At 43.9% G+C, this 27,277-nt stretch overlaps 2 protein-coding genes across 9 annotated transcripts in view; one reads left to right on the plus strand and one right to left on the minus strand.

Annotated features, from left to right (window-relative positions):
• Window positions 1–11,156, minus strand: part of CRB2 (crumbs cell polarity complex component 2) — a 55,394-nt gene extending 44,238 nt beyond the window's left edge. Inside the window, exons 1-3 of one of the 5 annotated variants that reach the window (XM_085076708.1) lie at window positions 10,924–11,156; window positions 10,179–10,275; window positions 3,745–3,808 (exon numbers count right to left, since the gene is read on the minus strand). The gene's annotated coding sequence lies outside the window, so the exon portion shown is untranslated. Of the gene's footprint in view, window positions 1–3,744; window positions 3,809–4,855; window positions 4,990–10,178; window positions 10,482–10,800; window positions 10,879–10,923 lie in introns of those variants that run through there. The other 4 variants (XM_085076707.1, XM_085076711.1, XM_085076706.1 and 1 more) reach the window with 4 other exon arrangements.
• Window positions 11,157–11,297: 141 nt separating this feature from the next.
• The window catches only part of STRBP (spermatid perinuclear RNA binding protein), a 45,095-nt gene continuing 29,115 nt past the window's right edge, over window positions 11,298–27,277 (plus strand). For 2 of the 4 annotated variants that reach the window (XM_085076724.1, XM_085076725.1), the window contains exons 1-2: window positions 11,301–11,381; window positions 13,561–13,656. The gene's annotated coding sequence lies outside the window, so the exon portion shown is untranslated. Of the gene's footprint in view, window positions 11,382–13,560; window positions 13,657–27,277 lie in introns of all 4 variants that reach the window. The other 2 variants (XM_085076723.1, XM_085076722.1) reach the window with 2 other exon arrangements.

Here is a 27,277-nt window from a genome sequence, read left to right on the forward strand (position 1 = left end):
AGAGGCTCTTCCTGCCACGAGCTCAAAAGGATGTTAGCCTTCAACTCTGTTTTTGAAGAATGTTTCAGATATTGATTTCTGCCTCATACTCAACATAAGTTATGTTTTCTTCACAGTTCTGGTTCTCAGAGCAAAAAGAAGCAGCATTTACTTAAATCTCCTGAATCTCTAAACAGTTCTTTTTTAACACCATGTTCTCTGAACAGATCTTCCCAATACTTCTCCATCCCATAACCCAGCCGTTGTAGCAAACCAAAGTATTTGGCAATACTGAATTACTCAAAGCAATCTGACCCTTCTCTCTGTTCACAGATCTCCCTCAGGGCCCTGAGTGGGTTGCAATAGCACAGACAGTTGCTCTAGATAGCTTGGATCCAAACACCCTACTTGGTGGTGATTAAACATATAAAATGTCATGCATCCAATGTTTGAAATGCAAAGGCCCAGGGCACCTCAGCAATGCTTTCCACACAGAGCAATTATAGCACTGGAAGTACTGGAAATACCATCATGTGATCCAGTCACAAACTATTGCTCTAAAGAGAAGGAATCTAGAACAGAAAGAAACAGTAAGAAAGTTCGAGATGTACAATTGATGATTTTCTGTTTAATTCCATGTGTTTGTTGCAGACCTGCATGAGCAAACAGATGTTATACACACTCAGCTGCCTCACAGACACTGCTCCTAGCAAGTATGATAGTCTAGGCCACACAAGGCAGAGCTTTTCTGCTGCTACTCTGAGATCCGCAGCCTTTAAAAGTTAGGGGTTTTTAGTTTGAAAAGGCTGTACTTTACAAAGATGTTGCTAACAGAGGAAGTGACTATCTGATGCTGCAAATTAATTAGACTTTGTTATATAGTTATACTTTTCTCTAATAGAATACTAATCCTGACAAGTGGCACTGATTAGTATTTTGGAAGTGGTTCTCAGAAGCTGCTGACTCACTGGGCCGTGGTCCCCACTGTTTCAAAAAACTACAGAACAGGCAAAGCAAAAGCACAGACAAGGCAAAACCCATCTATGGCTCATCAAGTAATTTAAATACATGAAAGTTAGTATGGCTTTATAATCCTTTAATTATGTATTGCATCTGAATTATGTATGGAGCACAGGGCACACAGGAATTCTGGTGGAAGGAAGCAGCACTGTGCACTAGTACTTCCTCTCCAGGATAAGGCATGAATGTGCTCTGCACCAGGCTCTCTCCAGTTTAATGGAAGCCTGCAATTCCCAGGCATTTTGCACAGCCATTCTCATGACAAGGAGCTGTCTTCTCCAGCTCAGCAATTCCCTGCTGCCCCCTGAGAGGAGCACATTTCCTTTGCTGGTGAGCAAACACTTTCCCCTAGATCCTGCTGCGCTCTTAGTTAGCCCAAGTACTCTTCAAGAATAATGCAATCCATAGGTACTTTAAACCTATAAAATCTAACTTAATGTCAAGTGTTTAAATGCAGATCATGCCTTTCATATCAGTCAGTGCCTTTGTAATAAACAGCATTTTTCTCATCTGCAGTTTTACCATTCTGTTGACTGTAATGACTGTTTTTGCTACTCTAATTCAATATTTATACCTTCACCATTCTTGTGAGGGACAGATATTAATCACCTCTTATAACACCATATAATCTGGCTGTAAGCTCCCTTGGAAACAAAAGTCAACTTTAATCATTATATCATTAGCCAATACTAACCATTATCCCAAGTTCTGCCATCTCTACCTATAGTGGATCTATAATTAATGCATACATATACAAATCATGCATGAGTACAAAAACTCCATGTTCAGTCCTTAATTCCATAATCTTTTTTCCATTTAGTTTTGTTTTCTATTTACTATTTTTCACTTTAAATGCACAGTTGTGTATTATACGTGAATAAATACAGACCATTTAGAGAAGTGATAGTGGATAAAGGATTAACGCTCTGAGACAGTTTTACAGGTTGGTCTGTCATTATCCATTTCAGTAGCTAGACATCAACAAAGAACATCTTTCCACCTCCACCCCACCTCCTCCTTAGACTGTACCTTGCACTGGGCAAAAGACTAAACCCTGTTCCCTGAAGCAAGTTTCATGCAGAACACAGACACTGTCAGCTTCAGATACAGCCCCACATGCAGGCTGACGTTTGGTTTGTGCTGGGAAAACTTCTGAAACTCCAGGTCTGATTCTGCAGAAGGAATATTTGTGGTTTCGTCTTTCCCTGAGGCACAATGACCTTCCCCTGAGCGGGAGCAGCGCAGCTCTGCAGCCAACCCCAGCCAGGCACTGAGCTGCAGCTGCCACGCGGTGGCAGAGCTTGGGTATCGTCACCACAGCGCTGCTTCCCAGGAATGCACCGGGAATGCTTATTCTCTGCTCAAGGTGACTCTCATGATGATTTCTTGCCTCCTCATTAATTACTATACATATTTATAGACAAATTAAAGATTCAAACAAACGTTTATTCAATTAATCGCTTCGAGTTCTAGTGGAATAAACAGTATCAAACCAATTCATTAGCTCGGGGGCTTATGGCAACTTAACACAATTTAATTCTTTTCCTGTTCCCTCCCTGCAGTATCATGTCTCACACAAGAGTTAAAACACCAAACACTGGCAGAGTTCTTTGTAACAGAAGGAGCATAAGAAGTTCTGAACCATCAACTATTTGCTTCAATTCGCAATGAAGAGAAAATTGATTTGATGCAATAATCAAGTTAGGCTTGCTTCTACACCCCTCTCCCAAAGACATTGGGTCTAATCTTAAAGTATTTAGCTGATAATTCAATTACCAGCCTATTGAAAGCAACTACAAAGACAGTGTATGCTACTCACTGCGATTTGGATCGCGTGAATGAACAGTATTCCACACAAGGTGCTTCTGAATGCCTGCTTTGTGAGACCTTGCCATCCTCCCACTTCAGAGGAAGCTGCATATTTTATCCTTTAAAGATGCTACAACAGCTATGACTCCATGTAGCACATTCCATGTATTTTTAGATCACACCAGGTCAACCAAACCCCTTTTCCCCTCTCTGCCACACCATTCATGAACCCCCTAACAATGCAGCACAGCTTAGTTCTGCCCTCAGTATTCCAGCCTTGCCTTCATACAGTTTGGCCCAATTCCTCTATTCAAACCCTGCAGAGTCTTCTGCTTTTCAAGTAATTAAGCACTTCAGCTGTGCCAATGCACGTTTTTATTTGCAGTTCTACATGGTTTTGCTCCATGCAGCACAGCACTCAGCTTTAACCCAGGCATGCCATGGCCTGGACAGGGCTGTAGAAGCAGCCCTGGCCCTGCACACTGTGCCCTTCCTGCCGAGCACAACCCAGAAAGGCCACTGCCGTGACAGTGACAGGGACTGGCACGGTGTTTAATGAGCCACATACACCACAGCACTAACAGACTGACAGCTTGGGGTTGGTGGTTGTCGAGGCTTTTTAACACCAAATTTCCACCACCTTTCTAATGGTAAAGCACCTGAACTAATCAAGAGTCAGCTGTGACAAAGCAGCATGAATGATTTCAAGCACTTTTGCAAAAGGAAAACAAAAACCAGGCACAGGGATGCCTTTCAAGGCCAGCATGACAAATATTCTGCAAAGAAAAATAATTTGAGAAGGTCACACTATACTTGCCTAGAACTCATTTTGCCTTTACAGGATCTGAATAGGAATATTCATGCTCTGTTCTAATAAAAATGGAAGTGGAATTACAAAGTGAGAAAAGAACAATTTGCAGGATAGGGCTCACTTACAAATTGCAAGAACAGGTCACAATGGACAATTTTATGCTGTCCGTCCTTTCCAAGTTTCACAGTTCTGCAGAAACAAAATAGAAGATCAAATAAATTAAAATGTTTATGTATTAAAAAAAAAAAAAACCCATCCTAGGTACTTTCACTCTTCCCCTTTACATTTTCCACAGAACACTGTTTTTGTAGCTGCCAGTTCTGTGACCTTGCTGGAAGTGGCCAAGCCAGAGATCAATTAGTGAGCACAGAAGAGAGGAGCAGCTTTGCCTGAGCTGTGCTGTCCCTTGGGAGGAGGGCAGATCGTTATCCAGGGGGAGTGCTAACACACAGATTGGGACTCACTGCAAGATGCACAATGCAGCAAACCTGAAAGGAAACGGGAGAATCTCCTTTTTCCTTTGACTTTCACATTTTACATTTCCTCATAATTTAAAAATACTTTAATTTTGCATACAACAAAGCCTTGTTACACTAATGATATCTCCAATAAACACACCATGCTGGCTTCAAACACATAAATTATGAAGCAAGCTTTCTAAACCCTCAGGAAATCCCCACTATCACCCATTTCATAGCCAGGATGACATAAAGCACAGAACTCAGAGATTTTAGTGTTACACACTACAAACCACAGTACTAAAGAAGGCTAAAAGCCCCAGTACATGAGCTCCAGGTCTCTAGTAAAGGGCGCCAACTGCTGAATGCCTCCAGAACACAACTGGGGAGCTTTCCACTAAGGACACAACTGCTGCCTGACATACAGCCATGTTCTCAGGACTGTGTATTTAAATGAGTACATAAATATTTCACGTAAGATTTAGCCTAAAATAAGCTACCTGCCTGGTTACTACAACATTACTACAGCCTGTCTGCTTGCCTTAACTTGCAGGCAGCGATAATGCTGCTTGTGAGACACACTATTCCTGAAGTTCTTCCAGAAAAAAACTGTAAACCCTGGGAGATCCTTTACTGGTGAATGCTCATCACAAGGATAACTATTTATCCAAACATTTGGGCTGTCCAGGGAACCATCTTTACAGACTGGGCTCAATTTTCCCTTCACGAGAAATCTGATACACTTCAAAACTGATAGTCAGCGTTGCAGTCTCCATACCTCCTACGACACAGGCATCCAAATCTTCCCCAGAGTTTCAGCAGACACACGACTCATTTGCTAGTCACAGCTCGCTGACATCTCCAGCTACTAAATATCCACATTTAGATAACATTTTGGCATATCAAAGTTGATGAAATTTTGAGGTACATGCCTGAAGTCTGGAATATGACTTGTATCTGTTGCAGATCTGTTTTCCATTTATCACATTATGTGACAAAACTAGTTAGCTCAGCAGCAGCTTCATGGGTACATGCAGTCAAGAGTCTCAAATATGGAAAGGTTATTTCTGGTTTGTGCAAGGTGAGGGGACAGCACATCACCACAGACGAGACAAAGCAGACTGCAAAAAGTCCTTGGTTCTGGTCAACACCCATTTGTCACAGCCAGGCTTCAGCATACTAGACCTTCTCTGTTTGCCGTGGTGCTTTGACCACTTGGAGATGAACCAACAGGAGGCTGACAATCTGCTCCAAGCCACATTCCAGGTTGGATTTGGCTACTGGTGCGTTCAGGAAACATCCTAACCAGCTTCAGCAAGGTCAGTTTTATCCCAAGGGTACAGCTTGGGAGAAATTTTCAAACGCCATTGAATTCTGGCTCTAGTATCACAAAATTTTTGATGAAGTTATAAAACTACTTCATTATAACCAAAGCTCTCATTACAGCAAGATTTTTAAACCATATTTCTGACCACAGTTCAAAGTGAGACAATTACAATTATTCCTAAGAGATCTCCACTGTCTGTTGATGAAAAATTAATCTTGGTAAAGCTTTTTTTGAAAAAAAAATATTATGACTGTACTGCCAGCTGCACTCAAACAAACTCTGATTCACATTCTAGGCTTCAGGGTCATTGATCAGGGTCACTCAGCTACTGCTGCCATCAAAAAAATACCAATCGCCAAGACAGAAACAGATACGGGAAGGAGAAAACATGCAGTTAAAAAAACCAGAGGGAAGAAACCAAACCCAGTGAAAACAAAAACTTTTTGTACTAGAAACAGATTGAAAACAGAAAGGAAATTAGCATTTAGGAATGAAAAAGCCTATTCACTGTTGATGTTAAATACAACACCCAGGGAGAGAGAAGCTGGGTTTATTTTTGATAGCAGCATAAACACTAAAGATAAGCCAAAAACATTTAGAAAATATGGGTGCAGTACAAAGGCTCATGTGATGAGAGCTGTTTTGCTTTCAATCTTGACCTGGAAAACCTCTTGTATGACAGAGCCTCTTTTCAGTGGAGTCAGTCCTGCCTAGTTGCTCTGCCTATTAGTGATAAAAAGGCCACCCAAGTTGTTTCTGCTTTGGAACGATGGCAGGTTTTCAATCTTAAACTTCAAAGGAAAAAGAAAAAACCCACCCTAATATATCTGTCTAAGGACCTGCACCAAACTCCTGTCATCCCTTATCTGAGCCAATCACACTCTTCCCTAAAACAACAATGCTTACAACTGTATCTCTGTTTTTTTAGAAGGGACATACACATACCCCCAAATATTTATATCTACTTGCCACTGATATAAATGAAAATACTTCTATTGATATGAGATAAACACATATCATGTCCTACCCACAAATGGCAAAACCAGCTGATTTCCAGATTGGTTCAGCATGTCTACAAGCCCAGTAACACAGAATTGCAAACCACATCAACCACAAGCACTGGGAGGGTTCAGCGATCAGACTCACATCTCAAATGTGTATTGCAAAGTGTAAAGACTGAAAGCTGTGAAACTCTGTGAAGTTCAGTTCTGCTTTGGATGTCTGTTCACACAGTCCAGGCATGTCCAGAGAGCAGAGCTGCAGACCAGTGCTCAGTCTTTGCAATTTCCCACCATTCAATTGCAGTGTGTAACTTGCTGCACACGATACTGCCAACCCCACAGGCTCAGTGACAAAGGGACCCTAGAACCTTCTTTCTGCCCCTTTTCCCTTGCAGCCCACACAGCAGAGATGCAGAGCATCTCTGCAGTCCTCCATTCCCACAGGCAAAACAGGCAAAAGCACTTTCATTCACAATAAAAATGCTGAAGTCTAGATCAAGTACCAACACCCCACGTTGATATGTAGATCAGGAGACTTCACATGACCACTCAGGGCATCACCTTAATTAGAAACTGTAATTAAATGCCCACTGAAGGTTGGTAATATCATTTGCTTCCAGGCCTTCTTATTTCATGAGGAATGCTCTGTTGAGTCAGATCAATTCTCCCATGGAGCCTGGTACTGTCCCTCTAAGCTGTGTTCACTGCTATGAGTTTTGTCATGTCCACCAGAAGAAAAGTTTTAGACATTCATCAGTTGCCAGATGGGGTGAGAACACAACCAGAGCACTGAGGGCAGCACAGTCTACACAACCGAGCTGTAAGAAATGCCAAGCTGCACTGCACTGTGTCCTAAACAGCACCAATAAAAATAAGAATAAAGCACTAGTGTTTACAAATGGTTCAGGAAGCTGCTAGCCTGCAGGTCACTGCAGACACTGCCTCGGGCTGGCTCTGGCCAAACCAGGTTAGTGCAGGATGGTGTGACAGAGCTGCACCATGGGGGCTGGCAGGTGAGTGGCTGCTGCACTCAAGAGCAAGTCATGTGCTGGTTTAAGGAACACTCTGTACCACGACTCTGCAAAGCTCAGAAAACTAACAAGTAGAGAAGCACATATTGAGACCTGCACTTTTTTTTAACCTAGATCTTTGTTGTTTTTAATAATTGATATAAAGTAACAGATGACTCACTAATTGCACTTCTAAATTGTAACCCAACCTGGAATCAATCACACCTGGCATAACTTCTGTTCTTATTTGAAGCTAAATCCACCACAGTGCCTGCAGTAGTCTCTCTAATAATTGCATTAGCCATAACCTGAAAGTATTTCCCATTTCCTTAGTTCCAGTTTTGCTTGCTTTTCAAGCTGATCCTCATCCCTATCGCTAAAAAGATCTCTGAAATGTTACCCCCAGAGCCAGCTCTGGGACTTGAGGAGCTCTGTGCACCACTTCATGGTGTGATTCCTCCTCTCTTGGTGTCTAATTTTCCTCCACTACCATTTTATCTCCTTTGCCCAAGCTCCAAGATGGAGATTCATTTAGGGTTGCAACAGATACTAGCAAGCACCACGTAAAACTTGGTGATGAGTTAGGAACACAAACGACTGCCAACATAAATCATATCTTTGGTTTTGCAGCATAAATTCTCAGTTTTCGCCTATCCTCTGCATGGGATACTTACCTGTTTGATTCTCTCCCTTCTATGCCTGAGATACACTTCAAAATAAAAATTAATACAAATCTTGTATGCATTTTTCAGAATAAAACTCTTTGCCATGTCAATCTTATGAGAGTAATTTCCCATGTAAAGACAGCTTTTTCTATGATGATTTTTAAAAGACATGCAGAGAGTTATTTTTTGCAATTCAAAGTCTATCCTCAGCTATCTTTGCACAAATCCCATTACCTTTAGTATATGTCTAAAGGCAGAATTTGAAACCCATAAAGAACTGGGTCACTGGACAATGGTGAGTCTCAAACAGAGATTTCTAACAAGAAAAATCCCTCTTCCCTCAGGCACTACGTGAGCATTCCCATTTGTCTGTAAACAATATTAAACACTTAAAATATGACAGGCTGCATTTCATCCTTGCTCACTTAGGGGTTTCCCCTGTCCTATAGCTAATGGCCACTTAGTCCCCAGTGTAGCATTTGGGGCTGACACTCCATCCCCCAGTGCCCATCCCATGGGCTTCCCCTGCACAGGGCAGTGCCTCCCTCATGCCAACCTCAAAACTGGCACTACCAGCAACTTCTTGTAAAGGGTCCCTTGTTTGTCTAAGGGATGCAGGTAACATTCAAGAACACGTGACAATGTCTTAACTAAACACACATTATTTCCATCATAGTTATATATTTTTAAAAAATCATTCTTCCTATGCCAGTATTTTGTCCCAAGAAAGAGCATAATAATTGTTAATTACTACAACTTTCATCAAGGAACTCCTAATTCCATGTTGCTTTTGGCACCATTCAATCCCCATCTTTTATTGACTATACTTAGAGCTATAAATTCAATTTTCTTCCTTTTTATTCCATGAAGCCTAAAGACAGATGTTAACTTTTTTTCCAAGCCTCAGATGTTCTTTTCCTTGTTAAATGTATATCCTTGTACTGCAGCGCCAAAGCTCTTCCAATCCTCTGTATTCTAAATTAATCCATCAATCCCCTTTCCTCTGTTTTTGCCCTTGGCAAATCATTAGCCCAAGGGAGAACTCAACAGAAAAATTCAAGATTTCACTCAGACCACAGCTCAAAACACCTTTCTTCTACCTCTGCAATAACTTCTCTACCTGAAATGCCATCTCTTGCAGATTTTTCCCTCCTCACATTTCCAGCAGCACTGCACAGCCACTCATTTCACAGCTGCTCCTTCCCATCCCACCACCCCCCCAGTAGCCTTTCTCTAGGCTGTGCTTGTGCTGTGTCTCTATTTGATGTAACCAATTTCAAGTAAAACTGTGCTCATGTTAAGTCCTTGGACCAGTCCTTGATTTCCAACTATTATCTTCTGCCTCTTTTTAATGCCCACACTAATATTTTAAGGTCACACAGGAGATTTGTCTAAATTCTTTTATTGCTTTGAAATCTCTCGATTTGAGACATGAAAGCAGCAACTGAGATTCCTCATATTTGTTTCTCCTTTCAATCCTCAAACACGACAAGATAAAAGTCTGTTACAAAGGCAGAGCAATGTCTGACTGTTCAGAACCAAGGTAACACTTCAGCCACAGGCTTGCAAAGAAGTACACAAAATATAAGTCTAATTGGAACAAGGTGGACCTCTCCCTGCGTGTAAAGTTATTAATACACATGTGCTTTCTACTTCCACACTAATGCTGAAATCACTCTTTTGAATGAAAGTTACTGTTTCACTTCAGCACCACAAATCTCCTGATCCTACAGCCTTTGGCCAAAGTTCCCTCAGGGGCTGCTTCAGCACGGCACATTGTGTACTGATTATTTTGGAATACAGCTCCCCAGTCAGCAGTCTTTCATCTTCACAGCCTATATAAAATCAGTTTTGAAAAGTATAAAAAGTGATATCAAATACGACTGCTATGCATTTGTATGTTGAAAGCAGAGTTTGAAAAGGCATTTAACCTAGAAAATCTGGCAGAAATTTTGAAGCACTCAAGTGAATATATCGGCCGTTTGAGTGTTGAAGCACATGGAATGTTGAAGGATTACGAAGTTCTGTAAATGTTCTATGGAATGCACATACAAAGAAAAAAGAAAATCCCATCAGACTCAACCCTCTCTCCTTGTACCTGAAGGTTCTGCTCCTCAGGGCTGCTCAGGGTCTGGTGAACACCAGCTGTGGGAGCTCTCCTCAGCAGGGCCATCTGCTCTTCAACAGCCACCTGTCTGCGATTGGGAACAATTATTGCCGAGAGCTGAAAACTAGCTTAAACCCATTGATCCTGACCTCTACAAGACAAAGATGGAAATCATTGACCACCACACTCCTTGTGCAGCCCAAACCTGCCCGAACATACCACGAAGGTGCCTTGATTTGGCCTCAACAACCGAGGATGCCACAAGGAGCTCAACTGCTCACATGGAAACCCTATTGACTATCACTCACTTTATCCTATCAACTCACTTTAGGAACCTGCTCTTTCTGCCCTATTTTGGGTTCGGCAGTGGATTCAAGCCCCCCAAGGCCGCGCACTGCGTGAGGGGCCGAGGCCTGCCGCACCCCGCCCTGGCCCCCTCCCCTCAGCCCTGCCCCCGGACCCGCCCGCCGCCTCCCTCAGCCGCCGGAGCCGGGGCTGCCGGCGCTATTGCCGCTCGGGTCGGTGCCGCTGCAGCGCCGGGGCTGTGGCACGGCCGGAGCCCGCCGCGGAGCCCCGAGCACGGCCGAGCCGGGCCGGCCCTGCCCTCACACACCTGCCGGCCCGCGCCCTCAGCGCTGCGCCCGGCACGCTCGCGCTACGCCGTTTGCGCAGCGGGAGCCCTCAGGTGCGGCGCCCGCGCTGACGACATTACGGAGAGTCCGTAACACACACCGACCTCTCGGAGGGGCTCTACGCAAGCGGCGTTTCCAGGTGCGGCTCGGCCGCTCCCGCCCCGTGCGGCCGCGGGGCGCTCCGAGCGGTTGCGCCGCTCCCCGGCCGGCGGGCGGGACCGCGCAGGCTGCGCGGGCAGCGGCGGCCGCAGGTGGGGAGCCGGGCGGGCCGAGCCGCCCTGCGCCGATTCCGTAAGGCTGCGCCGGCCTGCAGGAAACGGCCGGCTCGGCGGCGCTACGGAGCCGGCGCAGGGCGGCGCGGCGCCCCGTACGCAGTTGGCGTAGGGCGCTCTCAGGTGCAGGGAAGGGGCGGGCGCGCGTTGCCCGGCAGCCGCAGCCTATGGGGGCGCGGGGCGCGGTCACGTGCGCAGCCCCGCTCGGCGCTGCGGAGCCGGAGGAGCCGGACGGGGCCGCGGAGCCGGGACGGGGCCGCGGGGCAGCGCCGGGGCCGGCGCCGAGCGGGGTGAGGCGGGCGGGCGGCGGGGAGGGGTCGCGGCGGCGAGCGGCCCGTCCCCGGGCGCCGCTCCTCCCACTGCACCGGGCACTGCGGGCAGGAGGCAAGGGCAGGACACGGCGCGGGGGGCGGCGCGGGAGGGGGGGCGCTGCTGCGCGCGCGGAGGGGCGCGGTGGGGCGGGGGGGCTCCGAGCGCCGGAGGGCCGCGGGCGGCGGCGGGGAGGGGCTCGGGGCTCGGGGCTCGGTGGCGCCGGGCGCGGGCGGCCGTCCCTCCGCTGTCCGCGGGGCGCGCTACCTGTCCGCGGGGCGCGCTACCTGTCCGCGGGCGCGCACCTGTCGGCGGGGCTGGGGCGCAGGCGGCCCGCTGTGCGCGGTGTCTCCCGGCGCTCCCGGCCAGGTGCGGGCTGGGCGGTGCGGAGGCTCGGGGCTCGCCCCGGAGTTCGCTCCGGCATGGTCGGTGCAGCGCCTTCCGCGCCGCGGGGCAGCCGAGTCCCTCCGGGCCCCAGGCAGGCTCCTGACTCTGAGGACACTCATCCGTTCTATGGTGCATGGTTTGTTTGGGTTTTTTTTCTTCTTTCATTCTGTATTTGCTTTGCACTGGATTTTGTAATGATTAACCCGCTATTCCTTCTGGAAGTGAGAGCATGAAAGGGATAACCAGGGAGTCACATGCCCACTACTGAGTGGAGCAAACTTGAGTTTTGAGTCAAAGTAGAAATATGCATTATCGGGCTAAATGTCTTATTATTTATTTACATAGCTCTGAAAATGGTGCCTTGTGATTTACAGAAAGAAGAGAGTGAGCATTCCAAGCAGCTTCTGCACAGGGCATGGTAGAAGAGAAAATTTGTAACATGGGGGGTCGTAGATATGTTGGAATTATTTTTTTCTGTATCTCTGTCCTCTAGTTTGTTAACGGTTTTTAAAAGTTTTATTGTACTTTGTCCTGACAACTCAGAAATGCTAATTGTAGTTAAAGCAAAGAAAGACTTAAGTGGGGATTGTGGTCAGGAATATCACATATTTCAGATCTCCAGATCCAAAAAATGTTTATGAAACTGTAAGTTAATTAAAATAGCTGGGCTATTTAACTTAAATTAAAATAGTTGTGTGTTCTAGCAAACATTTGAAGCCTGGCCTTCTAGGGTAAAGACAGAAAATGAAAATAATTTCTTCCATTCATGCAGAATACTTTGATATCTTTAGAAAGAATGGAGAAGAAAGGACTGTTTGCAAACTTGGTCTAGTTTTCTTTGATTTTTAAGGACATGTTAACCATTTCTGAGACCCAAAGGAAGCAGCAGTGGTGGCAGAAAGGAAGGAAGGAGTATGGAGCAGTGCTGTCTGTACTTGGAGGGGAGGCCTTAAAACTTTTGGAATGGGAAGAGAGGAAGGCCTGGCAGTGTCTCTGGAGAGGTTGCATTGCTGTATTCCTGTATCTGCTCAAGGTCGTTGTTCAGTCTCTAAAGAGCAAAAGTATTTTCCAAGAATTTAAGCAGCCCACCTCTTCCATGAACCATGAGGAAGGTGTACAAACTGGGTTGGAGTTATTCCCTGCCGGTGTAGATAGGAAGGAGAAGTCCATGTCAGCAGACTGCAGCTGGCTGTAGCTTCTCCCAAATTCCTGGTCATTTTTATGTACTTAGACTCATCTCTGGAAGTTCTTGGTATGAATAATTTTCTTCTGCCTGGAGCTTTCCAACTATTCTCCTTTGCTTCATGTTGTGTAGAATGCAGGGAGTGATGTGGGTAAGGATTACTAATAACTGAGGGTTTCGTGTTTTCAGTTCTCTGTTCCTCAGAATCTCATCATTGATGGTGCCAGTCTGGTGCTGCTTTGGCATTTGTAGTTCAAAGAGAATCTTTAGTCTTGCTGCTTTGGTTAGTGCTGGTTTTATACAGAGGCTTTGGTTGCACGGGTTATTCATCCAGACTCATTGTCACTGCTGAACTCTTGGCAGTATTTTTCATCTCTGCACAAAGAAGATGCTGATAAAGCGCCAGTTCTTGCTCCATGTGGTTGGAGAGGCTAAATACGAGGTGGAAATCTAGGACTTGATTTCTTGGGGAACTGGAGAAAGATTCCTTGTAGAAATACGTGTGTGTTGGGAGCTGGGGGAGCCCCAGGGGTAACTGGGAGCAATGTTGCTGAGGAAGTGACCAAAGCCAGCTTTGTGGTTTGTCCTAGAAAGAATTTCACACACAGCTGATTTCAAACTAAAGGTTTGGAAGTAAATGAGAAGACAGTAAGTAGTTGGAAAGGTACAACAGAAGATGGCATAAGGTGAGCCATGCCAGCCCTAAACATGAGAGAAGTAGTTTAAACTCTGACAAATATGTGGGTTTTAGTGGCCCTTGTTTCTCACTTGTATGCAGTTATTCCATGGATGTTCATTCAGAGTGCAATGCTTAAGGTCGCAGAGCTCTTTTCTTTTGAAGCCCCTCTGTTAATGTTCCTCAAAGGCCTGTGGGTGGACTGAGATTTTTTTTATTTTTTGAACTGTGAAATCTTGTTTGGAAGTAAAAAAAAAGTAAAAAAAAAAAGTAGTCTAAGAAGCTGCTTCATGTTGTGAAAAACCTCACTGTAGAATCATAAAAGCTGCAGTTTTTCCATGTTGCTTTGTAGCTCAGCATGTAAATGGAGCTCTTTGAAGAACATATCCATGACTGGAAAGGGGAGAGGGAAAGGCTCTGGCTGGTTAACAAGCTTCTGAGTGTGTGAAAAGCCACCATGAACATGCTTGGTGAAGTGTTTGTTAAAACATCGCAGTCTGTCCTTGGCTGGGGTGAGGCACATACACCTAGAAGTGGCCAATGTGTCGAAGTAAAAATACAGAAACAGTAGAACAGTGGCAGTTTGTGTATTTTTCAGACTGGGCTGGGTGAGGGAAGTGCTCAGGGCAGGTGGGAGGGAAGTACCAGCATGTTCTGGCTGCTGATGGAGACGCTGGGGGGTGAGGATGCAGAAGGTCAGTCTGCACTTCCCTGGGCTCACCTCCAGCTCTTGGTGAGTAGGGGTTAATGGTGTCTCTCACCATGCCAACAGCAGACTTCAGCATTTTGGGGTCTGTGCCTTACTTTGTACTGGGGTGCGGAGAGCGAGGACTTGTCTGACAACAGCCACATGAGAAGCACTTGGCTGGTGTGGTGTCCTGGATTTGCTGTAGCCCAGCAGTATTGGCAAGTGAAGATTGTTTTGCTGCTGAATATGCTGCAGTGAGGAAATCAAAAGGAAAATTCCTGTTTAAAGCAACATGAAAAAGCTGTTAGAGATTTAAAGAGCAGAAGAATGAAAATCTCAAACCCTTCTGTAGAAGCCATAGTTTGACTATGTTTGTTGCACTCGAAGCATGGTTTGAGAAACAGAAACTTTGTACTTGATGTTTAAGGAAGGAGAAGCCTGAGCTGCCCTACCTGAAAGCCACTGCTGGTATCTGTTGTTAAAAGCAATAATTCATACAAGCTACAAGGCTAAAGACAGTATCTTTTCCAGTTTTAACTCTGCAGTTCTTGGCAGTTGTGTAGTTTTTCCTTCTTATGGGCAAGCTTTTCACTGAGCACTGATGACAGAAAACAGTGTCACAGTTCGTGCCTGTGTCAGCTCACAGAGGGACAGTGTTCCTATTTAACTTCTTTGAAAACCTCAATTCATGTCCCTTAACAAAAAACCTGCAGAGGAATTCTTATGAATGATATGAGCGAGTAAACATCTTGCACTTTGGATTTTTAGACTTTATTTTGTAGCTAAATTACCCTATGTTTCTGGTCCTCTCACTCTAGACACCAAGGAATAGGAGAGGACAGAATTCTTGGAGCCCACTCCATGTTGGTCTGTTGCCTTGTGCTCATAGTTGTGCTTTGCAATGCACATCCTGACCTTTCTGCTAATTTCCAGTGCAGTGTTGGAATGTGGATGAGGTGCTGGCTATAGGAGAAGCCCAAGAACAAATTCAGGGTATGTCTTTTGTTCTGCTGTTTGTGAAGGGTATGTAAAGCATGGCCCTGAGCTGCTCTGTCCCTCCTCTGTGCTAAACCCAAGACCTCTGCGACTAACCCAAGGCTGAATTTTCCGTGCAGCTGAGCCAGGCTGCTGGATCTCTGGGCAACCTGCACATCTGCCCACTGGCTTCTCCAGTAATAAAGGCCAGGGATTAATTAGTAAACCCCATGCCCTTGTGGTCATGTAGTTGATTTTTGTATTACTATGCAAAACTTTCTAACTCTTCTGTAGTAAAATATTGTCATAACCTGCTGGTAACGTAAAGGTGTAAATGGACGTTGAAGAGGAATAATCTTATGAAATCCATTTTAGGGATCTTTTGGATTGTAGAAACTGAAGTGATCATGCCACATGTGTTGATTTACATTAGTTCCCTTATGTTGTGGTTTGGCATCCTATTTAAGAGCCCTAAGATGCTACTGGTGATTGACATAACAAAATGTAAATTATATGCTGTTTTCCTAAGGTCTAATTTATCTGTCGTAAGGTTTGTGTACCAACAGTACTGAGCTCTTCTTACAATAATGTTTCTCTTTCATGTAGTGCCTACACAGGGGAATTAAATTACCCTTAATCGTATGCTTAAAAAGTAAATAAAATTGGGGTGTGTATGGCTATGCCAGTAAATTAAATTTTGCTGCTTCTTGTTCTTTTTGTGCATTTAGTTTTAAATTGTCTTTATTGAAAAATTTAATGTTTGAGGATCTGGTTGGGAAGAACACTCTTACTCGTGGGTAGCTGTGAGATGTCACAAAACTTGAAGAAATCTTATAAACCAGAATTAATTTAGATTTTAAAGCAGAACTTGGCATTTGGCTTGGCAGTAAATGAACTCAGTAGTGAGAAACCAGTGTTGCCTCATAGAAATTGCCCCCCGGTAGGAGCAGAAAAGGACAGGCTGTTTAATAATAGGGCCTTTTACTTTTCTTTTTCTCTGATTCTTGGGAGGGAAGACACTTTGAACACATTTCTTAAACGTTTGACTTGCAACAGAACAGATTGGAGTGTTGGCACAGCGAGTTAAGTGTTGGGCCCTCAAGAGTCTTTAGTATTCCCTGGGACACAGGGATGATGTTCCATGGGGGAACATTCCTCAGGAGCTATTGGACTGAGTAGATAATGACCCTAAACCAAATGTTCCCTAATCCCAGTTCTTAGCCGGCAGTGGAAAGGCAGGCAGAGCCCACAGGTGTGTGGGAAGCTCAGCCCCACAACCTCTGTGCAGCTGCTTTGTGCTTCCAGAAGTGAGCTTTGGCCAGACACTCCCTGGAGAGGCTGAGGAGGCCTGAGGCTGTGGGGAGGGGCTTTTTGGGAACACAGCACGATTTTGCCAGAAAATGGTCTACCATAGTTCCATTGACATTGTGAAATTGATACATGTTTTTTAGTCTGTATTTTAAAGGGGATGGGTCTTGTACTAGGATTGTGGTAAGCCATGGTTGATCTAGAAGGAGGCATAAAAATTTTCATTACTTGTTGCAGTGCTTTGTTTTTTTGTTACAGTGTAGCAGCCAAAGCACAGTTCCCAATTTAACCCTTTCCATAAATATGGTATCATTCTTCATAATGTGAACTCATAAATATGATATCTGTCTTGGTAAAGAGACTGCACAAAATTCAGCAAGGAAACCAGCTGACATGCTGCACTCCACTGAATTTAGTTGCCACTGTTTACATAGGTGATGTTTTAAAATTGCCAGCTGGGATATAGCTGAATAAAGAAGGTGTTTGATTTACAAGGTCTTCTTACAGCCTTAGCAAGACACTGAGCAGTTGGACCAAACACATCACCTGGAGACTGGGTGAAGGCCTCCAGTTAGGACAGTATGAATAGGTCCATTCAACAAACAAATTACAACTTGTACTAAAAAAGAAAACAAGAAGCATTTGAGCTGCCCTCCCCATGGCAGTCAGCTGGTGCTGTTCCCGCTAGAGTAGTAGCATGATCATCAAGGCTCCAATGGTGGCACCTTGTATGGGTAAGATCCATGGAATTGGGCTGCAGATTGTTTTAACCATAAAACAAATAACAGCAGTGAATGTGGAAGTGCTGACTAACATGTGTTAAGGTTTAATCAGTTCTGAAGCTGAATGCACCCAACAGCTATTTATGAGGTGTTCATTCCCTGGCTGTGGTGGCAGTGACCCAACCTGCGTGGCTGGTTTTCCCAGCTGAGGAAGCTGTGTGATGTTCTGACAGGTGTGACTGATGCTGGGGCTGGCTGAAGACAGCCATTTTCCAGTATGAAGACAAGGAGACAAATTAGTAATTTATCCCTGTTTTTGATAGTGCCATGCTGAAAGGGGCAGTTCTTTGCATCTGGAAACTTGTTCTTTTTCTCCAGGTATGGGGGCTGAGTTTGCTCTGTGACCCTCTTGGTGCTTTTTTACTTTTCCTTGTCCACTCTGCCTGATTGCTTGCTATATGCCTAATGTGACAATTTGGGGGTATTTGCTTTAATGGAAAATATTATTTAATGGAATAGAAGGCGAGCTGTAGGTGTATAGCCTGTGACTTCAGGGACTGAAGTACCAGAGAACAGACACAGCTACTGGAAAGCTGAGGGCTCTCATGTGATGGAACAAGTAGAGAGATACTCGATGGGATTTCAAGGAAACCGATACAGAGACTCAGAGTATTTGGGTTTCTGTTGCTCTTCCAATCCCAATCTCTTCCCCTTTACTCTGACATCTGGGATAGCTCAGTAGAAGATAAGGGGAAAATATAAATGTCCAAGAACTGATTTTTCTCTGGGAAGAAACATCCCCATTTCGAAAGGATGCCTTTTCCATGTCATACTCTTAGTGACTGTCATCTTTTCAGAGAGCTAAAACTCTTTGGTGAGCAGTTATTCCGTGTCCTAATGCTTCATGATCTCTTGATTCCATGTCTAGGTAATTGGACTTGGCAAATAGATTAGGACTTCTTTGGTTACCCAGTCATGCTGGCCAAATCTTCAATCATGCAGAGACTTAATCTGTTTCTTGTAAGTGCTCAGCTGTGCCATTTGGGTGACCTTAAAGAGCATCCCTGGGCCTGAGCTGCAGCGTGTGGTAAGCGGGGATGGGATGTAGGAGAACTGGGAGCACTCCTTCCAAAACTGGAAACTGGTAAAAAGCCCTGTGGGTAAAACCCTTCACTACCAGGCACTGAGCACCCCTGTGTTGCAGTGAAGAATGTCTGGTGATTAATATTCAAGTATTGATTAGGGAAGCATTTGGCTCCTTTTCAGGTTCTGCTGCTGACTTACCACACAATTTCATTTCTTTGTGTCTGAAGTTCCCACTATAAAGATCTGAAATGTTTCCATGTCTTACAAAAACTGTTATTTTAAAACCAGTAATAAATGTACTCTGGTAAATATGGTGACAAGTGTTCTAGAAAAGCCGGGAAGAAAGGCAAATACTGGGAAAAGGGGGGGAGACAAAACGGATAACTTTGCTTCTGGTGGGTGAGGGTGAAATTGGTGACTGCCAAAAATATGAGCTCAGAGAAGTAGCTTGTTCTGCTCTGAGCCCACATCTGTACACACCTCCTCATCTCTACAGATGGCCAGAAGGCTGAAGAGAGAACACAGTTGTCTAAATTTGTGTAAGAGAAAAGAATCATGACTCCCACCTTGGAGGCACATAAGAACCTCCTGTAACTGGGGGTTTTAGACAATTTAAAAAATTTGGTTGAATTTTCAGTCTTACCAAATTTTGTGGAACCTGACACTGTTCATAGTTGCTAAATAATTGCTTTTTAAATTTTAATTTGTATTAAGAGATGGTTGTCTGGAACTGTAATCTTTATTCCTTCAAAACGAGCCTGCTAAGCAATACATTTGATCTAGAAGTCATCTTTGCCTGCTTATACTTTAGCAACTTATAAGATGCTTTTCCACTTTAGATTTCACAGTACATTATATTTTAGATAAAACAACTGTCACAGTCACAATAGTGATGGTTCTATCTAGATCAATCATGATAAAACACGAATTTTTGCCTTTATGTTTCTTTTCTGCTACCATTAGTGTGGGAATCAGATTGTCTTTTACATTGAATATTTCCATATGGTCTGCTTTATCTTTTGGGGGAATTCAGTGCTTTTCCTTTTGTCAGCCCAGGAGATAAAGGATATTTTTTTAAAGCAGGTAGTTGGGAGTCAGCATTATATAAGTAGTGATCTCTTGACCAAAAACCTGGTTTTGTGGATGTGGCCTTATGTAATAAGCCAGTAAAAGAGAGCACTTTACAAAGTGCATCTTTGACAGGTCTCTGATCAAGCCCATTCTTTGCAGAGGGGTTGAATACTGAATGTCCCCGAGTTGTGACTGTAGATACTGTGCTCTTCCACCCCAAACACTGAGGAGCCTGAAAATGGAAACTTCCTGACCCTTTTAAAGATGAACAAGCAATTTTGTTTAACTTCTTGCTGTGGGTCAGGAGCCTGAGCATCATGCCAAGTGTCAGTGTGATCCAAAGTAACACTTAAGGAAAAACTCTTGCAGTATGGAACTGTTGAAGCTGTGACTGTTGAGGTGCTGTGATTTATTGCAGCAGATTTTTAAAAGGAGAATCAGTGACGTCCTGCCCTAAACATCCTTCAGTAAATGACAATTCTTAGGTGAGAACTCACCAAGTGCATAGATGCAATATTTTGTGTTCTTTAATATGGCTTCTGCATTAGTGTTAAAACAGCCACGTTACAAATGGATGTGCTCTGTCTGTGCAGCTAGGTGGTAACTGGCCTGTTTTGGTTGCCCTTGAGATGCTTCCAAGTGTGCTTTTAGTGGTGCAGCACCAGCCCAGTGCCACTGTCATAACAGCATTCCACCCTCCGTGAGGAGTTGCAGCAGCACCACCATGGATGCACTGGTCTCTCCCTCGCAGGATGAAGACACTCATCCTTCCAGCACCATGTTTACAGAACTTTCTCTGATGGCTGTTCTATGAAGTTTTGAAGGGGAACAAGTCTGCTGAAAGAATATTAAGGATAAAGAGGATTCAGAAGCATTTGCAGAGAAATGGGCAATTCCAGAGTTGAACTGAGCTGATTGGGATCAATGGGTTGCCCAGGGAGGCAGAGGGAGTCCAGGAGAAACTGTCAAATGTTCCTTCTGGAGTATCCATTTACTGATGCTTCTGCAGTTACTGCAGGGTTTGAATATCATTGAACTGGTGCTTCTGCAGTTGCTGTAGAAACTGTTGGCTCAGGCTGTCTCCTTGCAGTTCTCCTTCAGAGGAAGGACTGCTCAGGGAGAGCTTGGCTGGGCATGGGACTCACTGGTACGTTCCCTGTTTCCTTTCACACTGCGATCTGCAATCTTTATTTTAATACAGATCCCTTGGATAGCTTCTTTTCTTTTGCTTATAAATGTTTGATCTGTATGTGGTACTCACAGTAAAGGAGTCCTCTTGTGCCAGAAGAACAAAGACTTGCTTTCTGTTGGTGCTGGCCACCACTGATTTGCAGTGGCTGCCTGGTTTGAGTGCCAGTTTTAGCAGGTGCACCTTGTCTCAATGAATTCTCTTTGCCCTCATCACACAGCACAGTGGCAAGTCTCATGCACAGTCCATAGAAGACTGAATTTTGATGGAGAGCTTAGGAGTTCAGGATTTACTGTACTTCCCCTGTCCTTTCTTTCCCTTGTTCTGCTTTCAATTTTTTGTGCTCCTCTTGTTACAGTTGGGCTAGGTGATCGATGTAGGTCCTTTCCAGCTGACAATATTCTAAAAGAGTTTTAAATATCTCCTGAAAAGATCAAAGGAGCCATCCTGAATAAACTCACAAGAGTTAAACTGCTGTTGGATGGCTGTAGCTCTGTGTGGAGCAGACAGAAGATGTCTTCTGTGAGGGGTGTGATTTGGGGACAGGCAGGGGAAGCAATGCCACATCCACTCCTGGTCATCTGGGAGTTCCCAATAGTTTTTCTGATTTGTGAGAGATGCTCTCAGACCCTCCATCCTTTACATCTGATTCTGGGTGTTTTAGATCGTCACCGAATAGCTAATGTGAAAGCTGGGTTTGGACTGGTTGATTATTTTGTTGTTCATAGCCTACTCCTATGTCAGTTGGAGCTTTAGAAAAACCAAGTGACAAAGAGAGCATTTGGGTTTTTTCTTCAAAGGCAAACGATATGCTGGAATTTGGTGTGCAGAGTGAGCACTCAGTGCTGAGGAGCTGGCTGCTTTACAGAGTGGGGCTGCAAAGCTTCCCCTTATCTTGCAGAATGGCTCAGGTCCCTTGCTTGAGTTCTGAAGTGTTCTTGTTTTTTTGGCTCCTGTTCTTCCTAAGAACAGACTGTGTGTGTCCTGCTGCCTGACAAAAGAGGGGCTCCATTGTCCTCTTTTGAAAAAGACACAAGGTTCCTGAGTCCTCATCAGTTTGACATTCAAAAGAGCACAGTGCTCAAAAAATTTGATGCCTGAAAGTAGGACACATAGTGAATTAGGTTCCTGAGTTTAATCATACCATATTCAGATATTGAATTGCTAATTTGAATCTCATGAATGGACAGGTAATTGTTGTCAAGTGTTTCCTGTGCCAGTTTGCCAGGCTGACCTGTGAGGAACTCATGGTTCTTCAAGAGAGATTGAATAGCAAAAGCAGCCGGGAATGCAGTGTCTGTTCAAATTGAACTAATGAAGCCTAAGGAGGTGGAAAGATAGAAAGGGGGAGAGGATGCTCCATGCTTGGTGTGTGTAGTAAATGAAAAACTTACACTGCTCCAAGTGCTACTGTGGCACTGGGCAAGTCACTTGAATTTTTGTTTTCTGTTTTAACTTTCATGGCAATATTCCAAGAGGAAAAAACAGTACTTAAGTTTTGTTCTTAGCACAGAGGTAAGTGGAATGTCTCTGTCATTTGTCTGAAATCATGTGGTGAAAGGCATGATTTTTTTTCTAACAGTTTTGCAGAGTAATAGGGCAGACCATGATTTGGATTGCACAAGACACGTGCTGGATTACTTTAAAGTCTGCCAAGTTCTAATTTGCAACTTCTAGAAAATTTAGAGCAGAAACATCTGAGTGTCTGCAGAAATCATGCTTCTAAATTTAACTTCTGGATTTTTTGTTGGTAAAGCATGAAATTGCCTGGTAATATTTGTCCACTGACTTTCAGGGACAGCCTTTCCTTCTGTTGACAGTGCTGCGCTGGTTGTTCTGCTGTTCTGTTCCTGGTCCTGCAGTGCGTGAGTTATAAATGCTTTAGAGCAAAATGCTCAGTGAAAAGGTGTTAGCTAGGTTTAATTACTTTTTGTTTCTGTCAAAACAAGTAACAAACCTTTGTAAGAATGTTCTGTTACCTTGTTATTGTTTTCTTTAATGTGTTTCTGCTGTTAATAAATAATGAACTAACTTTCCCAGGCCAGTAAGAACTGTTTCTGAACACCCTGTTACAGCAAGTGTAGGAGTTTGCAAATATCACTGAGAAAGCCCAATACAAGGACTTTCGTTTCCACAACAGAGGAGCTGTGCAAAGTGAAGAACCCATAAACTAGCAGAATCAAGCTCTCTTTCAGTGCACGAAGCATTGATACTTTTTTTAAAAAAGGACTTTTTTCACTAACACAGAAGTGTCAGGTTATAGAGATGATTTTTGTTTGAACTGTGGAATAAGATTGATGGCATTATAATCTGACATTATTTTATCACTAAAAGTACAGTTCTGGACTGAAAACCAGGCAGGTTTTTTGTGCTAACAAGAGTAGAGTTCAATATAATGATGGTGTTGACGGGGACACAGATTTCCTCAGGTCGCTAAGCAGGCAATAAAAACATTTACACTCTAATGTGGACTGAGGGATGAAAGGGTTTCTATCCTACTGCCCACCTGAGGAGAACACCCTCAGTGTGTGTGGTAGGTGGTTGCTAATCCTGGTTTTGATCCTGCCTCTGCATCCGGAACTGTGTGCTCTCCTACCCTGACAGCTTGTGGCTTCCCAAGTGCAACTTCAGAGAAATAAAATAAACCCCATCAGTGCTGCTTTTAGTAACAGCAGGTTTCCTGTTATCGAGGGAACTGAAGTGGCCAGGCACAAACTGCAGCTAATGGCCCAAGTAAGCTAACGTTGATTGTTTTTCTCTAGTCTTTCCCCTGATGGTAATTTTAAGTGTTACTTTTAGCAACTCTAGTGCATGAAGGGAGCTTTGGGGAGAGAGTTCTGTTGTCGTGAGCTGATGTCCCTGTAAAGCTGAGAGCACTTGCAGTGCTGGCATTGACTGGCCAGGCTGTTTGCTCCTCCTGCAGAAACTGGCATTTGCCCCCTGCTCCAGGACCTGCAGCAGCTCCCATGTCCAAGCCTGGCTGGGGGTTGCTAACTTGCCCAAATTCACTGAGAAGGAGCTTCCTGTGGCTCCTGACAAGTGGTGCCTCCAAGATGCTCATGGTGATCCTGTTTTGCTGTTCAGAGATTTGTTGTTTGATGCTGGTGGGAGGATGGGGTATGAGTCTGGAGGAGAATGCAAAGACTGAGGAAGCTTCTTTAGCAAATGAAGAGCTGGAAGTGTCTTTCCTGCTCTTGTGAGTGGCACAATGGAGATTACATCATTATCTATAAAGAGAAATTAAACTCATTCATAGCCCTGTAGGAAATGTAAAGAAAGAGGACAAAGCAGAAAAGTTGTGTCTGTGGGCTTAAAAATGCCTTCCATCTGGGACTGGTACATTTATCCTGAGAGCTCCTTCTTCTCCCCCAAGATTTTATTTGAAATTCAAAAGATACAAAAAGACTGACTATAACTTCTCAAGTTGGACATCAATTACTTAGCACAGTTGTGTTCTCCAAAGATACTGGAGAATACAGTATTACAGACACCTAATTTAACTAATTTTTAAAAAATTTCAATGACCTATTAAAAATAAGCAAACTGTAAAAGACCGTGGAATTCATTACTCATCTGACAATATTCCTGAGGATAAGACTGACAGATATAACTTACACTGAGAAATTAATTTTGCAACCTAGCTTGTGGTCTACAAACTGAGCATTTCTACCACTGAAGGTCCCTGCTAAAGTCATCCTTCTTTTTTCATTTTCATGGCTGTACTGTGCCGTGCGAACTGGAGAGAGGAATAATACATGAGGTTTGAAAGTGAAGTTGGCAGATCTGACAGCACATGCATGCAGTGGAGATCTGCTGAGGCAAGAGGATGCAGGATTCAGCCAATTTAAAATATTTTTAGACTCATGGTTGTCCAAGGAAATAGGACTTTTGGTTTTATTTATTAATTCTGTAAATCTCTAAATATGTTTGGGGCTCTTCTTCTTCCTCTTAGCCAAGCTGGGACTTTCTACTACAAAATCTTGTCCAAGGCAAATGGTGGCCTTGGGTCACAAATGATGGCTCCTTCTCTGCCATCTCTGGTGTGGCGTTTTATTTTGATGGATATTGTTGCTAGCTTTCATGCCTAAGTAACCTAATTCAAATCTTTTGGTAGGGTTATCATGCATTTGAAGTAAATAATTGTGTTCTGAGGCTGAAAATGGATGGCAGCCAGGGTACTCTTCCCTAGAGAGAAACCCCAGAGCTCTCTGTTGAAGGGGTGCTGGTGCTGAGTTCTGAAGGGTTTCAAAAGAGCCAATTCTGTCCCCTAAAAAGCCCAAGATTTTAGTTACAAATTCTGTTTCAGACCTTTCTGTGGCATTGCATGTTGTGACATTGAATCAGACTTAAAATAATGTGGTTGGATGGGCATGAGATGGCAAGAAAAAACACTTAAAACCTTAAGCTTTTAGTGACCAAGAACCTTTGACAATGTGTTCTTTGGCAAAACAGCCAATTAGTCAGGAAGTAAAAAATTATCCTGAACTTGTTCAGGAGTCACAGTGGAACTAAAACACGGGAAAAGTCTGATGGAGGATGTGCACTGGCTGGGAGTACAAGAGCTTTTTTGCACAACACTCACAAAGTCTAGTGATCTTCCATTCCAAATCCTTTTAAATCTTCTCTCTTTAATTAAAAAAAAAAAAAGTCACTGAGGCAGCAAGACTGACATACTAGAAAATGCATTTCAGGGGAGAGTCATGAATGTTTAAAGTGGCTGAAAGGCAGCTGGGCACAGTAACCAGGGGGGGTTTGCAACACTTGAAACACAGGGTCTGTATAATTGACATCAGGGAAGAAATTCTGGGGAGAAACTTCCTTAAAACTTCACTGTTGAGAGTTGCTGAAATTTTAGTCAGAAGGAGAGCATTTATTCTTAAAAACTTCTTAATGCTTTGACACGTCATGTAAACATTGGGAAAACACAGCTCTCAAAGACGTATTTGCATTGTGTTATTTGTAAGAACTACAAAATTTGCTTTGTTTATAACCAGAGCTTTAGAATCCATGTTGCTTTTCTCTTTCCTCTTACTAATTCCCAGGATATGCATTAGGCTGGGCTGCAGAGCAGGGGACAGACAGCAGAGCCAAAGCGTTTGGCTGTTGCCTCATGGAACTGATGAAAAGTACAAACCACCAATACAAGCAGATCCAGCGTTACTGTAGGACAGTTTGGGCTCCAGCCTCTCTCTTTTTATTTAAATTTTATATTATTTATTGCCAACACAGAGGGAATGCATTGCTTTCCGCCTTTGCCTCCTTGGCGGCAGTTCCCCCATCCCGACTGAGTCACTGAGCTGCAGCTCGGTCCACCTGCAGAATCCCATATTCTATGGGATATGAATCACAGCAGCAAAGAAATTGGGGCACTGCAGCTATTTCGGTGAAGCTGAAGGGTGCTGGGGAAGGAATGTCCCTGTTCTGAATCTCCTCAACATCGTGGCTGCTTCCCGCAGTGGTTTCTGGACCAGTGGAAGCCTTGCAGGTAAAGGCAGTGCACACAAATCCAGGGATGTGGGAAGTCTGGGAGTTTGGAGATTGCAAGGCTTTAGTGCTGGGATGTGATGCAGGACAGGGCTGGGGTGGTGAGGATCCAGCATGGCACAAACTGGGTGGAGGAGGTAGAACTGTGATTCTCTTTTGGAGAATGTGATGTCATTTCAGGCATAGATCCAGAATTTTGCTTAAACCAGCTCTGTCTCTGGGAAAATGACATTGCAGATGGTGAGTGTCATTTCAGTGTAATGTAATCCTGTTATTAATTTAGTTAATTCTTCAACTATAGATGAATGTAGTCTGGGTTAAGAATTTCAGATGATTTTGAGTGTGGGTGTCACATTATGACTGCAAAGTACCTTCATGTTTCCATTGACCAGTTTAACCAGGAAAACAGGAATGCAACTTTCTCAAGTCAGAAACCAGTTCAGTGTTTCACAGACATTGAGAATCCAGTGGTGGTTTCTGCCTTGTCTCAAATGAATACTTTGCTATTCATTATTTATGTACTACCTAATTTGTGACTATTTAAGACACCTGCCAAGAAATGCACCCTTTAAGAAGTTTTGTTTTCTGCAGTGCTCAGTTTTGCAGGCAATTCTGTTTTGGATACTTCTGACCGGTTGAACAGGAAAGCCATTAAACTGTTCATACATTGATTTGTTACTTAAGGGCCAGCAGCCAGTTTTTAAAACTTTTTGCACTTGGTCTGTCTCTAGTCAGTCTTGCATCTTGATGCCCGTACCAGGAGGTGAAGGCAATTTCAGAATGATCTCATTAGAGACTCTCTGTGGCCCTGGCTGTGCTGGGGGTTGTGAAGTTTCAGGGAATGTGAAGCCAGATAGAAATCAAGAGGGAGATCTATGTAAAAAATACCTCGAGGTCTACAGCTGGTGTGCTGCTCTGAAGACCACCTGGTGAGTGTGCTGAGGCACCTTCCTGTCCTCAGGAGTCAATAGTAGGTTCAGTCCCAAAGGAGAAGTATTTATATTCTTTCCAAAACTGTTATCTTTCTTACCCATTACAATTCAATAGCTGCAGTTATTCCTACTAATGTCTTTCTTTCTGAGACAGGATGGTGTGATTCTATCTAAAA

Source organism: Lichenostomus cassidix, chromosome 17 (assembly GCF_008360975.1).
Source record: "Lichenostomus cassidix isolate B80296 chromosome 17, HeHo_3.0, whole genome shotgun sequence".
Lineage (NCBI taxonomy): Eukaryota > Metazoa > Chordata > Aves > Passeriformes > Meliphagidae > Lichenostomus > Lichenostomus cassidix.